We start from the raw sequence: 15,328 nt of genomic DNA, 5'->3' as shown, positions 1-15,328 counted from the left end.
TCGTACATCTCAGCCACTAGGAAGGTGTGAAGGAGGAAGAGGACAAATGGGGAAAAGAGGGTCATTTTTAGGATTAGATATAAGAAAACAGAGCTTCAGATAAAGTGACAATACCCCCAAAATGATTGCCGAGGTTTCTAGCCAGGAAGTTTTGTTGATTTCAGTGAGGTGCTTATGTGACACCATGCATGCTTTGCAGGACACAGTTACTCAGACGCAATGCTTCCTGTGATTTGTCTGGCTCCATTTCCAGTGACTGAGTTTGCGAAGGCGTGTTATGAATGTACAATTATATTCAGGTTCTCTCATATTTCAGTGTTTGACACTTCTAAGACTTCTCAGATTAAAATAACACCTTTCAAAATATGGGCCTGATACTAAAATATAAACCATAAAAATTTATTACCCATCATATGAGTGATGTCTTAAACAGTGCAAGTCTTTTTTTGTGGTTTATTTTTTTTCTAGAATATACAATGACTCTTGCTTGGAATTGCCAAACCATCTACCTTGGAACAAGTCACAAAGTAAACTCATTAATGTAGTCTATCAACCTCTAAAAGCGGCTCGTGCAGAAGAGGAAAATCATTTAGTTTCTTTCCAGAACAATGGGCTGATTTTTCTGCATCAGCACCAAGCTAAGCAAACAGGTTGGTCTGTGCTTGTGGAACCTTGAAAGATTAGTTTTTGCTACTATTAATAATGTTCTTCCTATATCTCATGTCATTCATATTGTACCATTTATATTGTAGAGTCGTGGGTGGAGAGACGAAGAGGTGCAGTCAAGGATTGATTCAGAAGTGCAAATTGCCGCAATAAACAGAGATAATTTTGTGCCACTTAAAAAATTGAAGCGTACTATGTTATACAAGCTTCCAAGCAAAGTGCTGTGGGATTTTTTCCATCAGTCAAACTGATACATCTCTCACATGGTGTTTTAGATGTCAGTAGTTTTAGAGCTTCTGCGTAGCAGACTGATACGGAACAGCAGAATCATGAAGAGGTGTATGGCGATCTTGGAAGTCTCTCCAGGAGCAGTGGACAGGTAGGTGAAAGAATCATTTACCCAGGAGCCCGAGAAGATAGTCTGCTGTGCAAACCCAGATTTTTAATTGAAGCATTTTTCTTACTTTTAAAGAAGAGTAAACATAAAAATGGAATCAATGCATTGTTTCATGAATTACCTTTTAACTGAAGGCCCTTTGGCCCTTGAATACTATAAGGAGGAAACCACAGAAGACACACAGAGACAAAGTCTGAAACTTAGAATTTTTGGAAGCTCAGACTGACTTCTGAATGCAGGATTTACTTAGAAGCGCCCTGGTAACCTTTGCCATAATATCCACCCCCCCCACACAAAAGGCTCAGTGAGCTGGGAAAGCATCCACACAGCCCCTTTAGGACATAACAGGCATTTGAAATGGATTTCCTACTTTGGGCTGACATTTTTGTCCCAACCTTGAGACTTTTGGCATTGAGGCTCATAATCTTATGGCCAATTTGGATTTTTAAGCAAAGAACTTAATTCAAAATCTCTCAGACAACAAATGACTGAAAAAAAAATCACTTTAATGATTTCAATGGAAATAAACCAGAAGGAGTTGGATTAAGTTTCTCTTAAGATATACATGTTTAGCGATTCAGAGGAAAATATGGCTCAGAAAAGCTATCTGTTTTTCTTTTCCCCTTCAAAATCCCAAATAGTTGAACAACTGAGTAGCTCAGAAGTCTCTAGTTGAGACATCTTTGTGGAAACTATTTCTGGCCATGGAAATAGTGCTAATAAAAGAACATGAGATAAAGCTCTCCTAAGAAATAAAAATTTAACGTGTGGTTTTTAAAGATTAGCCTTGATGATAAGCTTATTTTATTGAAGATGATTTAAGAATATTTTAAAGATGTGCTTGACCCGCTTCAGGAATTTTAGAGACAGAAGCAAAAACATAAGTAACTGCTTATGGACAATTGGTAGATGAAAAATGGGGGTTTCGCCGAATGGCATTTCCAATGTGTTTGCTTTTCCTTAGCCACAATACTCCTTGTACATAAATGGGAAAGAGTGATAAGCCTGGGTCACTATGATGTGGGCTTCCAGGCTTCTCTGCAAGTAACAATTATTAACTTAGGTTCACGAAAAACCCAAGTCAGATCAAAGCATAGCAAAAGTAGAAACCCCAAAAGACATGAACGTAGAAGAGAGACCAGTTGGCAAGAGGGAGGAGTCAGTAGGGGTGGAAGGGAGGCAAGAGAGGGTGATAGGGGTTGAGTACGACCCCAATGCATCATGGGTAAGGGTGTCATAACGAAACCCATTGCCATCTGAAGCTAAAATGGACTAGTGCTAAACTTAAGAACTGCAGGCTCATTATAGACAACAAAGACCATGTGGAAGAATGTATGTGGTAGGCAAAGGACTCCGGTCGGGAAGCTAAGTGGGCACTTGGCAGGAGTATGGAGGCTATGTGGAGACTCAGGATCAGTGTCCCTCTTTTAGTACATTGAACTGTGGACAACAACAACAACAACAACAACAACAAAGCAAGGGTCTAGGAGATCAAAATGCCGTCTTCATATTTCATAAAGCTGTGCAGGAGATTGTGGCTAGCAGTGGATATGAACACTGCGTCCCTGGGAGCAGACTCAAGCTGGTTAGCCTTCCCCACCGGGGCTCAGGAAGAACGAGAAGAGGAAGGCCTGCACTTGAGGAGCCAAGCAAGAGCCCAGTGGCCTGCCCCTTGGGCTGCTGCTGCTGCACGCTGCATTTCTGCAGCCAGCTCACCTCCAAGAGGAATGAAGGGAAAATGAACTGCACATGCACTTAGTTTCCCAACAATCTGTGAGTTGCAGTCTCTCTTGGGAGAAGGACACCAAGTTTTGACAAGGACCCAAGAATGTCACTCCAGAAGGGGCTGCCTTCTTCGCAATGCTGAGAGCTTTATTCTTTTAATCTAGTGACTTTAAACAGGGCTGCTGGTGTAGTATGTCTCTGCTTGTAGCAATGATTTCAGAGTCCTGGTGGTGTTTAGTGAGTGGGGAACAAGACTGTTAAATATCACACAATGTCTCTTTTGAGAAAGGATTGTCCCAAGAAGCTCTGCCTGGGGATGCCTTAAGCTTACCTTAGCCTAATGGGTTAGGTCTTCTGTCCAGCATGGGCAGATGTCTTCGCTGAGCCAGAAGCAATGGTTTCATGCCTTCCCGAGTTGCTCTTTTAGTGCGTATCTGAGAGAAGAAAGAGGGGTTGGGGTCTCAGGGGCGCCTAGGAGGACTTTCCAGCAACTGTGCCACCGAAAGTTTCCTCCACATCCTAATAGTTCGGCAACCAAACTATAAACACACGGGCCTTTAGAGGTTTTAAAAACCTAAACAATAGGTGTGCGTAGTGGCACAGGCCTTTAATCCCAGCACTAGGGAGTCAGAGTTCAGAAGATCTCTGTCAGTTCAAAGCCAGCCTGATCTACACAGTGACACTTCATCTCAAACAAGAAGGAGGAGGAGGAGGAGGAGAAGAAGAAAGGAACAAGGAAAACAACAAGAACAGAACAAGAACAAGAACAAGCTAAGTTAAAGCACCGTTAATTCATATACTGGTGACTATGAAACAACCATCTGGTGTGGACAAGGCACCACGAGGACTACCAGGGCAGAGTCCCAGTCCTGTGATCTGTTTATGTGGCAACAGGTAAAACTCATCAAGAGAAACCGAAGGCAGAAGCTAGCACTGTGCTGCTTTATATTATGGTCTTAGTTCATTCTGGCTGCTGTAATACAATAGCTTAGGCTGGGTAACTTATAAACAGTAGGAAATCATTTCTCATCATTCTGGCGACGAGAAAGGCCAAGATCGACATATCTGAAGGTCTGGTGTATGTTGAGGGAGTACTCTGTGCTGCAAAGAGGAACTTCCTGATGTGTCTTCACATTGTGTGAAGACAGAAGAGACAAATAGCTCCTTGGAGCCCATTTCACACAGACACTTAATTCTCATAACTAAATCATCTCTCAGAGACTCTTTGTCTCTGTCTCTGTTTCTTTGTGTCCCTGTCTCTCTCTGTCTCTGTCTGTCTGTCTGCCTGTCTGCCCAGCCCCGCAACCCCATCTCTCTCTCTCTCTCTTTTGTTTTTGTTTTTTTTTTTTTTTTAGACAGAGTTTCTCTGTATAGCCCTGGCTGCCCTGGAACTTGCTTTGTAGACCAGGCTGGCCTTGAACTCAGGGATCTGCCTGCTTCTGCCTCCAAGTGCTAGGTTTAAAGGTATGTACCACCAGTGCCTGTTTGAGATCTCATCTCTTAAGACCATCATATTGGGCTTTAATATTCAGCATAAAGTGTGTGTGGGGCATATCCAGATACTTCAGCTACTAAGGTCACATGCTTTGTTATTTCTTCCTACAAGTTCTAGACTGTCCAACATCTACTCACTTATTGAGTTCTGAAATGAACAGACTGCTTATCTAGAACAATTTAGAATATGTAGAAGAATTCGGTAGGCCATACAGAGCTTCTAGAGACCCCCCACTCCCCTCCTAACACCGACCCAGTTTTATGTTACAATGTTCTATATGCCACGTGGTGCATTTATCACAGTTGGTGAACTCAGCGTTCACATGCTATTGTTACAGTCCGTAACTTACGCTGAAGCTCACTGTGTTGTGTGCTGTATGAGTTTTGTGAACACGCAACAATAATAACGTCACTGACCTAAAACTCCCTTGTGCTCTGCCTGTCAGTCCCCATCCTCCCAACCTACTGGTGGCCACTGCCTTCCTTTTTGCTGTCTCTACAGTAGCATTTCCAGAATGAATTAGAGTTAGAGTCATAGACATTTCCAACTGTTATTTTTGTCTATGAACTTTACTTTTGCAAACACTCTTCACAAAAAGGAAACCATTCTTTTTTGGTGTCACAGATTAACTTTATGTTTTAATCTAATTTCAGAAGGAGTCCATTTGTTTGTGGCTAGAAATGGAAAACACTGGTTTGATTTATTTATTTATTTGGTTTTGGTTTGAATCTCCAGGCAGGAAACAATGGCTGTTACAATCCAAGGCGGTCAGGAAGGAAGAAATTGCAGCTCACTAGTGCTTCCTAAACGGGTTAGCTGAACTGGGTCCAGTTCATTCACGCCAGGAAAGATACTGGGCTTTACTCAGTCTCCTAATTCAAACATTAATTTCACCCAGAAGTGCCTCACAGACAAAACCAGAATAACATTTGGCCAAATGCACGAGATCCTTGTTCAATCAAGTTGACGCATAAATTAACCACCACGAACTCGGGAAGAAGCAGATGAACATACTGAGTGAGTGAGAGGCCAGTGGGACCCCTCTCCCTCCCTCAGAGACAGATGCTGTCTCACTCATTTCCTGGCCTGTAGGCTGTATAGAGTGGGGCCATCTTTTGTTGTTGTTGTTAATTTTTCTTTATTCTTGAGAATTTCATACATGTGTGCAATAAAATCTGTCTATCCTTGTTTTCTTTTCTCCAAGGCCTCCTCTACATTGCCCCCTCCTACCTCTATGTCCTTTCCTTTAAAAAAAAAAAAAAAAACAACAAAGGGCTGGAGAGATGGCTCAGCAGTTAAGAGCACTGTTTGTTCTTCTAGAGGTCCTGGGTTCAATTCCCAGATACCATATGGTGGCTCACGACCATCTATACTGTGATCTGACACCCTCTTCTGGCATGCAGGTGTACATGCAGACAGAGCACTCATATGCATAAAATAAATAAATAAATCTTAAAAAACAACCAAACCAAACCACAACTCACTGAGAGCAGTTAGTGGCAGCCCTATTCTTGAACCTCCACAGTCACATGTTGCTGTGTCAGGTCCTGAATTCCTCCAGCTATTCAGAGATGCTCTACGTCTCTGACATCACTGTTATGACTCAAGCGCTCTTGACATTCTAGGTCCCATACTTCTAGAGTCACTCAAGGCAAATGGTCTTAAGCGACATCTCCCTCAGCTGTCCGTAGGCATCTGTGTCAGGAAGCAGTTCTGATTGTTCATGTTTTCCCACTCCTCTAGCAATGAGGAATTGTTGTTCTTGATTTTGGACTCTCTCTGTAGCAGCTCCAGAGTGAGCTGTTTCAGTTGTGTTAGCATGTTGCCAACACCTCCTGACCAATGTTGATTACCCGGATGAGTGTGGGCCTATCTACAGGAGCAGAGAGATTTAACAACTATCACATATTAAAAGAAAGAAGATCCTCCCTTTCAGAGTAGTTGTCACCTTCTGGTAGCATTTCTGTGGTGTGCCGACCTAGATTCCTTTGGGTAAATACTCCGGAGTTGTGTGACCCGCTCGCATGGCATGAAGAGTGTTACAATAAAATACATCTGTTCGGCCTAGGAAGCCAATAACTGACACAAAGAGACTGAAACGTAATTCAAAGCTGCAAGCACTACGCTGGGCAGAATCTAAACTGCTACTTTTTAAACAATAAACTAAAATAAACTACTCTATTCCTCATAACCTACATATATCCCAAGCACTTGCCAATCTGATCCTTCCTGGCCACTTCTCTTCTTCAACTGTCAACTGTCAACCTTAACTGTCAACTCTGTCTCCTCTCCAGGAAGTCCCGACTTCCACTTCCTGTCCTTCTGCCCAGGTGATTGGCTAAATAGCACTTTATTGACAGTTGCTACACCCACTCAAGACATTCTTCCGCAGAAGAGTGTGCGCTAACCTCTCTTTAAGTGTTTGGTAGATGTCCCCAGTGATGCTAACTAACCCTGGCCCTTTCTTTCTTCCTGTGAAGTTTCACAACTATAAAATTGATCTCTTCACTTGCTGCAGGCCTTCTCATTTTCTCTTTCCTCTGACTCACTTTAGTAGCTTTACCTTCTTAGGAATTTATTAACTCTATATTGTTAACTTTTGGTAGATGCAGTCACCGATAACATTCCCTCATAGTTTTTAGAGTGTATATGAGATCAATCAGAAAACTTGTTTGGAAGATGGAAGTAGCCAATAAAAACTTAAATCAGAAAAAAAATCAGATCACCGTGTAAAGCATGGTGATATTTTAGTAGCAGGAAAACTTTCTGAGAAATGACATTCCATTTGAGACTGACAGTATCTAGCCACACAACTTACCCCACATTCCAGGCAGAGGGAAACTGCCACTGCCACTGCTCAGAGAGAGCAAGTTGGTTTGCTTGAGGAATAGAAAGAGAGCCACGATGTGTAAATTATACTGAGCAGAAGGAGATGAGGCCAGAGAGATGAACAGGTCCAGATTGTGTAAGAGCTGGCAAGCAGTTGGGGTTTTCTTCCGAATGGAGCCTGCTGGAAGCTCTGGTGCGGGAGACCAGTATTCTCTGCTTCGTGGCTTAAAAGACCATTCTAGCCCTAGTGTAGGAAACAGGTCACGAAAAGTCAAATCAGGGATGCCACTTACTAAGTCTTCGATAATATTTCATTGTAGCAATCCCAGTTGAGGGCAGAAGGTGTCTGAAGTAGGGGAAGAGTGAAAACAGAAACAAAACAATCTGTATGTGGCTGGCAGCAGGATTAACTTGCCGATGGCCTGCATGTCTGTGCAGAAGAGTGAGGAACCAAAACGGATGGCTTTTTCTGACTCAAAAAACTCGGTGTATGGACTTGCTGATGGCCTGGTAGGTTCTTCTCTCATTCTGGGATCTCAAGTACTGGTCAGTCTGAAAAGGAAAAACAGTGAGATGTTCAGGCTGTGTGATAAATATGGAACTGTAGAGAGACATCTACGTCATCTTTGGCCAATCAGAGATGCCTGTAAGAAACAACATTTGGCCTGATGCAGACAGGAAATCTAGGTGAGGACGTGGGATGCCATTTCATGAATACTGGCTTAATGATTACAAAATATTTAAATTCTCCCTCCCTCCCTCCCTCTTTCTCTCCTTCCCTCTTTCTGTGCATGTTGAGTACAGTGCCCTCAGGAGGGCATCAGGTCCCTTGAGTTAGAGTTGTAGGTGGTTATGAGCCACCCATAACGTGTGTTGAGAACCAAACAAGCCCTCTGCAAGAGCAGTACCTGCTTTTAACCTCTGAGCCATCTCTCCAATCCCAGTTACCATTTCTAAGCCAGTTTTATGAATGGAGATAAGCTTCCTTCCCTCAGAAAGTCAAGGCCCTCTTTAATGGCCATTGCTACTCCTTGAAGGACAGTAGGGCATGGATTGAGCTGTCTGTAGCTCTGTGCACCCACCTAAATGGCAGACATGTGCAGAATGGCCTTGGTCAGAGCTGTGCTGCTTTTCCTGTGTGGCCAGAAGATAGGTGTGCACTGCTGTTTAGGTGTAGATAGGTGTTTTATAAATAAAAGGGTCCTCACTTTTCCTGGTAGTGTTGGAGCCAATTTACATGTTCTCAGAAGTCAGAAATGGTTGAATTTTTACAATACTCAGTAGTATCTATCATGTGGATTTAAATACTCCATACACTTAACTTTGTGCTGATTTTCCTGCCGGACTTGGGTGATGCTCTGTAGGGCTTCAGTTCTGCAGTGGAGATGCAGTGAGGCATTTGGCTTGTTCTCTTTGACAACTTTGTATGCATAAATAGTTCTCTGGAAAAATAGAAATAGTGGCCCAGTGAATATTTGTTAACCTTATGCCTATATTAACAAAGTTTGTGTGTTTATGTATGTATATGCATGTGCATGTGTGTACACATTCACACGTGCATGGGGGAGTATGTGTCCACACATGTGAATGTGTGAGTACAGGTCGGGGGTAATCTAAGGTGTTATGCTTCCATACCTTTGCCTCTAGTTTTTCTGAGTCAGACTCCCCCCCCCCCCAGCCGCCCCGGCCTATAAGTAGCTGGCAAGGCTAGGCTGGGCAGCTGGCCCTGGGACCTGCCTGTTTCCACCACCTCAGTTCAGGGATTATACTAGCAGCCAGCTTTCCCATGGGTTCTGGGCATGGAACTCTGCTCCCCATGCTTGCATGGCAAGCCCATTACCAACTGGCTTGTCTTCTAAGCCTTTTAAAAACAAAACATTTAAAAAAATGTTTTAGGACACTTATCTTGTGTGTATGCATAAATGATCACAATTAATAAATGACATCTGAAGATAATTATAGATGTGATACTTTACTCATAAATATTTTCTACATGACTCTTTAAGGGACAGACATTTTTATGCCTAAATCTGAAAATATTGAAACGCAGGAAACTTACCTCCAAAAAAGATTAATTTGATATAGATTTTGTAATTAAAATTTGATGGTAATAACCTCCTCTTTCTTTCTCCCCTCTCTCTCTTTCAGTGATACTTGCGTGTATGCTATCTGCACAACTGTGGTTTGTGTGTGTGTGTGTGTGTGTGTGTGTGTGTGTGTGTGTTTGTGCATGTTCATACTTCTGCAAATGTGTGTAGAGACCAGTGAAGGCTTTTCGGTGTCCTCCTCTGTTACTCTTTGTCTTGGCCTCCAGAGACGGGGCCTCTCACAGAGCCCAGAGCTCTCTGGCTTTTGAACAGGCTGCCTGGCCAGTCAGCTCCAACAGCTCTCTTACCTCTAACTGCCTCGGTGATGGGCTCACTGGTGCCAGTTTCTGCATGGAGGCTGAGATGCAAACGCATGGGCTCATGATTGCACATCAGCCACTGTCAAAGATATTTCTAAACCCCCTTTTTAAGTCTTAGATTTGGATGCACAAACTGATCAGGGATCATACATTGCTCTTGTCTCGAAGGCAGCACCTAACCCTGCATGTACTGAGTTCTGTGTCTTATCTACTCTCACTGCCATTTTCAGTGTTTAAAAGGAACATACTTTGCCTCTTTAAGGAAGGGCGTACAGTACTTATTAAGCATGTAATAAAATAAACTGTTTCCCAGCTGCTGCATAGACCTGAAGGTTAAATCTGAAAATGACTTTTCCAGTCAGGAAGTGAGCTGAACTGATGCTTTTAAAATTTCTGGTCTTTGAACTGTTCGCTAAGCATTAGTTCAGTAAGAATGCACTTTGTTTCTAGGATTGCACAGCATTTTAATCTCATAAAAATATAGAAACCATCTTCAGATTCAACTGATTGTAACTTTTAAAAAAGTTTTGAAATGAAACATGAAAGTATAGCTTCAGTCTCTTAAGCTCACAAATTATAAAATTACTAAATGCTCTGACAAACTTCAGAGTTTCTTAGTTTTAAAAGCTGTCAGAGAAGAAATGCCGAATTACTATTGAACAGGCTAGATTCACCAAAAAAACAACTTCTTCCCAATTAAGGTGCTTTAAAGAACATGGCAACTTGAATGTAGCGCTCTCACTGGAGCACTCTCACAGAGCACTCTCGGTGGAGCACTCTCCTCAGTGGAGCACTCTTCTCATCGCTATGTTTCATTGAGAGTCTTCATTCTTTTTTCTGGCCCATTCTTTGTTACATTTTTCTTTTTTAGTGGATGAACAACATTGGCCAATGTTATGTCCCCAAAGGGAAATTTTAATTTGATTAATTTAGCATCTTCAGATGCCACTTTATTTTTTTATAATCACAACACACATGAGAGAAGTGAGGGCCAGGGCATGATGGCTACATGGTGTGTATGTTCTGATTGGATTTTCCTTGCCATGTGGTTTGAGTCATAGTAGATACCAATGTTTGGTGGTTTGTGTTTCTGAGGCCTTCTTTTATCTTTTTCTTCCCAACATATCCTGTGGGACAAGTAAGCTATGGGACGAGGGGTGCTGGCCTGGAGCAAGATCGAGATCTAAACCCTGCAAATCCCTTCTTGAAACCAGCAGGAGTAAGGATTGTTACAAGGACATGTCCAGCTAGCACCTGGAATTCCTCTTTATGCAAAACAAGAAACAAACAAAGAAACAGAAAACAAAACAACAAACAAAAACCAAAAACACCCCCCAAATCAAATAACAACAAACCCCTTCCCCCTAAAACTCAAAATACCATTCCCAGCACCTCAGCCCCAGCCAATGATGTACACTCACCTGAAAAACTCTGCCCACTTCCTCGAGGTTTATACAGCCCTTATGACTCCTCAGTAAAAGAGAACTGTCTCATTGAAAACCATATTTGAGATGGTCTTTTCTCCCGAATGGAGGTCCTGCTTACCCACCGGCCTGTTACGCTTCATTTCTTCCAGCTCAGTGGTGCCCAAATGACTCAGGAAAGAAGCAGAACCCAGCGGGCAACCTCCAGGGCTCTTTGAAGTGTATTTAAAAACATATTTTCTTGACTTTCCCCCTTAAATGTATTTTGTTTGCTAGTCCCCTACTCAGTGTTTAACTGCTCTCCTCCTTTGGTCACTTCCACTTTACGGTCTGTTTTCTGAGAGCTATCCTCTCATCAGGTCTCTCGGGCCGTGTCTTCCTTTAGATTTCCCGATGCTTTGCAGTCATCACCTGGGTGGACGTTATTAAAAGGTACTCCAAGTTCTCTTGTGTTGGTAGACTGCGCATCTGCTCAAAGGCGTTGGCTATTAAAAACAGTGTTTTTACTCTTCTGGGGGCAGTGATCTTGGCTTTCCTGGAGGTCTGTTCTTCTACCTCACGCCACTTTGTCCCTGGGACCTAGTAGGACTCCAGACTTCATTACTCATAGCCCAGAACTTCCGCCTCTGAGGTCTTCAAGACTGTGCTCTCCGTGGGTGTCTTGTTTGCAGCCTGGGTTCTCAGTGAAACTGCCAATCTTGTCACCAGCTGATCTTTGCTCTTGAGGTCTCCAAACTAAACCGATGGGGAATCTTGCCTGTCCTGTTTGAAACCTTTGTTTCTGTCTCCCTAGGTCATCTGGAAGTGACTCAAGTCCAGCATGTCACCGGAGGAGACATACTGTGTTTGCTTTGTTTTCTCTCTGTTCCCTCAAGAGCACGCTGGACTAATCAACAAATGAGCGACATTTTCCTCACCAAACTTATTCCTGACTTTCTATATCACCTCTTAGTAACTGACAGTGTAAATATTAAATATTTTTGTGCTTATGAGTTTTAGGGTTGTTGTAGAATATGAAGTTTAAAATTAGGCTTCTAGAGGACATAAATTTATCAGATAATTTACTTCAATCCACACAGCATCAAGGACATACTTACACTGAATAAGAAGCCAGATGTCTAAACAAAACAACGGAGCAGCACCAGCTTTTGTGTTGAGGATAAGTCATGCTTTCCACTAGAAAACCTGATACTTCTTGCCATTTGTATATTATATTAGTTTTATATTTGGTCTTTTAACCAAATGTTAAATGTAAATGTGAAGGAGCTTCCTTCTGTTTCCTCACTCCTTTGTTGGTTACCATTGCTGCCCTGCATTTTAAACGTTACACTTACTTCTGCTTTGGAAGCAGGAATGCACACACACAGCATGAAACTCAAGATCAAGAAACAGACATGGTAAAGGTCCTTTGATTTTCCTACTATTCTCCTGTTAATCAGTTTCTGTGTATATTTTATAGTCTATATGTGCTCTAGTTTTCTTCGTCAGAATTACATAAGCTTAAACTATACTTTATTGACACCTTGTTTTAATCCATACATTATCTACCATCTTAATAACATATTTATTTACTGTTTTATTTAGACATGTTCACTCTAGATTTTGGTTTGCGGTAGATGAGTTTTAGCTACAAATAAAACCTGAGGAAAGATTGGTTCAGATAGTCATGAACTTTTTTTTTTGTTGTTTTTTGAAACTGAAATTGGAAAAATAGCAAATATGGAACATCAGAAAAAAGGGCAAGGGCAGATGGGGGGCAGATGAGCATAGGAGCCTTGACTCTGTGGTAGTTTTTTGGGGACAAACACTAATCGGATTTATCTGCAGATACCTTCTTCCTGCCTAAGGTCAGCAAGGATGGGTACTTTTGTTTCCCACTCAGTTGGATATAGAGTGCTAAGTTCTGCACGACTGATTTCTTCATGGGTCCCCTGAGGCTGTAGTACCCAATAGGACATTAGTAGGTGTGTAATGAAAGAAGAGTTGCAGGATGAAAAAAAATGTTCGCAAAAAGTGCTGTGGTATGGACAATAGACATTTTTTAGTGGAATTCATAAATTACTCTCAGGGTCTAAGATGTTAAATGCAGCCCCCGGAGCTGCTGAGGTAGTTTGCGACATGCTTAGAATGAAAAGGAAATGCACAGTAGAACCCTGTCAGTCTTCACTTGGGCTGAGAGGGACCATCTTTGCATTTGGCCTCAGCGTTCCTGCCATTTGTTTCTTAGTGTTTGCAGAATGTGATTGTGGTGGCTCCCAGGGGATGAGGATTTACCGAGGCAGTCGATGTCTTTAACGTGCAATAACTTGTTATGTCAGAAGAAAATGTTTCCTTACTCCCTGCCTTTCTGCCTTTATAATTGCCATCAGCAATGCGAGCTGTGTACATCAGCCATGCCACTGTTTACTCAGAACACTGGACAGACTGCCTTTAAAAGGCAGACACTGTGCCAGCCAAGAAAACGTCCATGCGTTTGCTTTTCTCTGCAACCAGGGAATGTGGGAGGGCAGTCTTCACCGGGTCCAGGCACAGGAAATGGGCAGCCTGTGGGCTGGGATGCTTCCTTGCTCTAACGCTGTCATGAAATTACGCGAGTGGAAGTTAGTCAGTACCAATTAGATGGATAAGAACTTCACATAGAATTTGAGGCTCTCTGTGTCTGCTCATACATATTGTCAAAACACAGAAGCCTCTCTTCCTGAGGCTTGAGACCATATTATCTTTTCAACACTTACATGTGTACCTGAGAATAAATATTGTCTTTGTTTTACCTTTACTTAAACTTTTTTGTTTGTTTGAAACTGTTGCTCACAGTCCAGCCTGCTCTAGAAACCCCTGTATAAACTAGACTGGTTTGAATGAGAAATTCTTCTGTCTCTAGCTCCCAGTTACTGGAATTGCAGGCACATGGCTCTGCACTCAGAAACGTGGTTTTTCAGTGTTGGACCAATGACATCCTGCATGTCAGGCAAGTATATGACCCATAAACTATCTTCTTGTGATATTAAATTATTTTCCTGCTCAGTTTCAGTATCTGTCTCAGATTGGTTAAGTTGTCCTGTGAAATCCAAGAGTATAAACTGATACTTCAGCTCAATTTTTAGGAGTGAAGCCTTCACTTACCAACTTTATTCCTTCTCAGAAACCAAAGCCAATTTAAACAGCGAGCAGAACGCAGGGTTGTTTCTGTGTGAGTAAATTGCTGAGCCACGGTTTTGTTTGTTTGCCTTTGAGCTGTGGTAGTTCTCTAGGTCTTATTCTTGTTTTTGTTCATAACATAATCACAAAAGAGAGAATAAAGAAGGGAAGAAATTATAGTATGTGACTTTAATGACTTCATGAGTCTTTGTGGTAAGGATATCTTTGTATTGACATTTTAGTAAGTATAAAGTATATTGTACATAAATACATTAGTTAAAATATTTCTAGTAATTATATATCCATGAATCTATCACACATAAAATATATATGTACGTAAAATACTTTTATGTGTATAAATTATATTTAAATTCATGCACAAATATGAATATAAATAATATATAAAATCCAAGATATAAGTGATACATAGCTATGCATAAATGTGTATTTAAATATTTGAGGTTACATGTTTACATGTACTCATATATAAACTAGACAATACATTACTATTTTATACACTGTATTTTATATATTTGTATTTCTGAGTTTTCCATGGGTAATATAACAAGTCTTAAAAGCAGATATATTCTTGGCTGATGTGGGCTTTTTTTTGTGTTAATGTTCCGGCTTGAGGGGGTAATGACATTTGATTTTTTTTTTTTTTTTGACATTTGATTTTTTAAAGACGGATTTTAGCCAGTCCTTGAGAGAATAAATGGTTTAGTGCCCGCATTTTTTTTTCCACAGTAAGATGTCACACCAGCTTCCTCTGTTGGTCAAAGTCAAGTTACACGAGAATTCTCTAGAACTCAGAGTGTTGGGTGTGGTGGCCTTTGGCCTAATTGTTTGGTGACAGAAAGTAGTATAAAACTGGCGGAGGTCTCTTGGCACCGGAGAGTGAAGGAGAGGAGAGAGAAAGAGAACAGTTGAGCTGTTTATTAGCCTCGCAGTTCTGTAGCACAGATCCTACGGCATGTCACCAGCCATGCAGCTGGCAGCTGGGATGCTGTCTCTGACCCCTGAAAGCCAGGCAAAAACACTGTTGAAGGATAGATGGGGTCAGCCACACTCCAGCTGCCTCCTGTCCCAAATTAAAGTAGCCAAGAGATTCACATGGGCCACTGAGCCAGACTGCAGCAAGGAGCTAAAGGGTTTTAGCAGCTGGTTTGTTCCCGGGCTACAAAGGACTCATTGTTAAAAGCAGAGAGGGCTGTGGTGTTGGAAAGTGGTACCATGTTAGTATCACC

The sequence above is a fragment of the Acomys russatus genome, chromosome 15 (genome assembly GCF_903995435.1).
Source record: "Acomys russatus chromosome 15, mAcoRus1.1, whole genome shotgun sequence".
NCBI classification, from domain to species: Eukaryota; Metazoa; Chordata; class Mammalia; order Rodentia; family Muridae; genus Acomys; species Acomys russatus.
The sequence above is the reverse complement of the archived record's forward strand: the minus strand, read 5'-3'. Positions refer to the sequence as shown.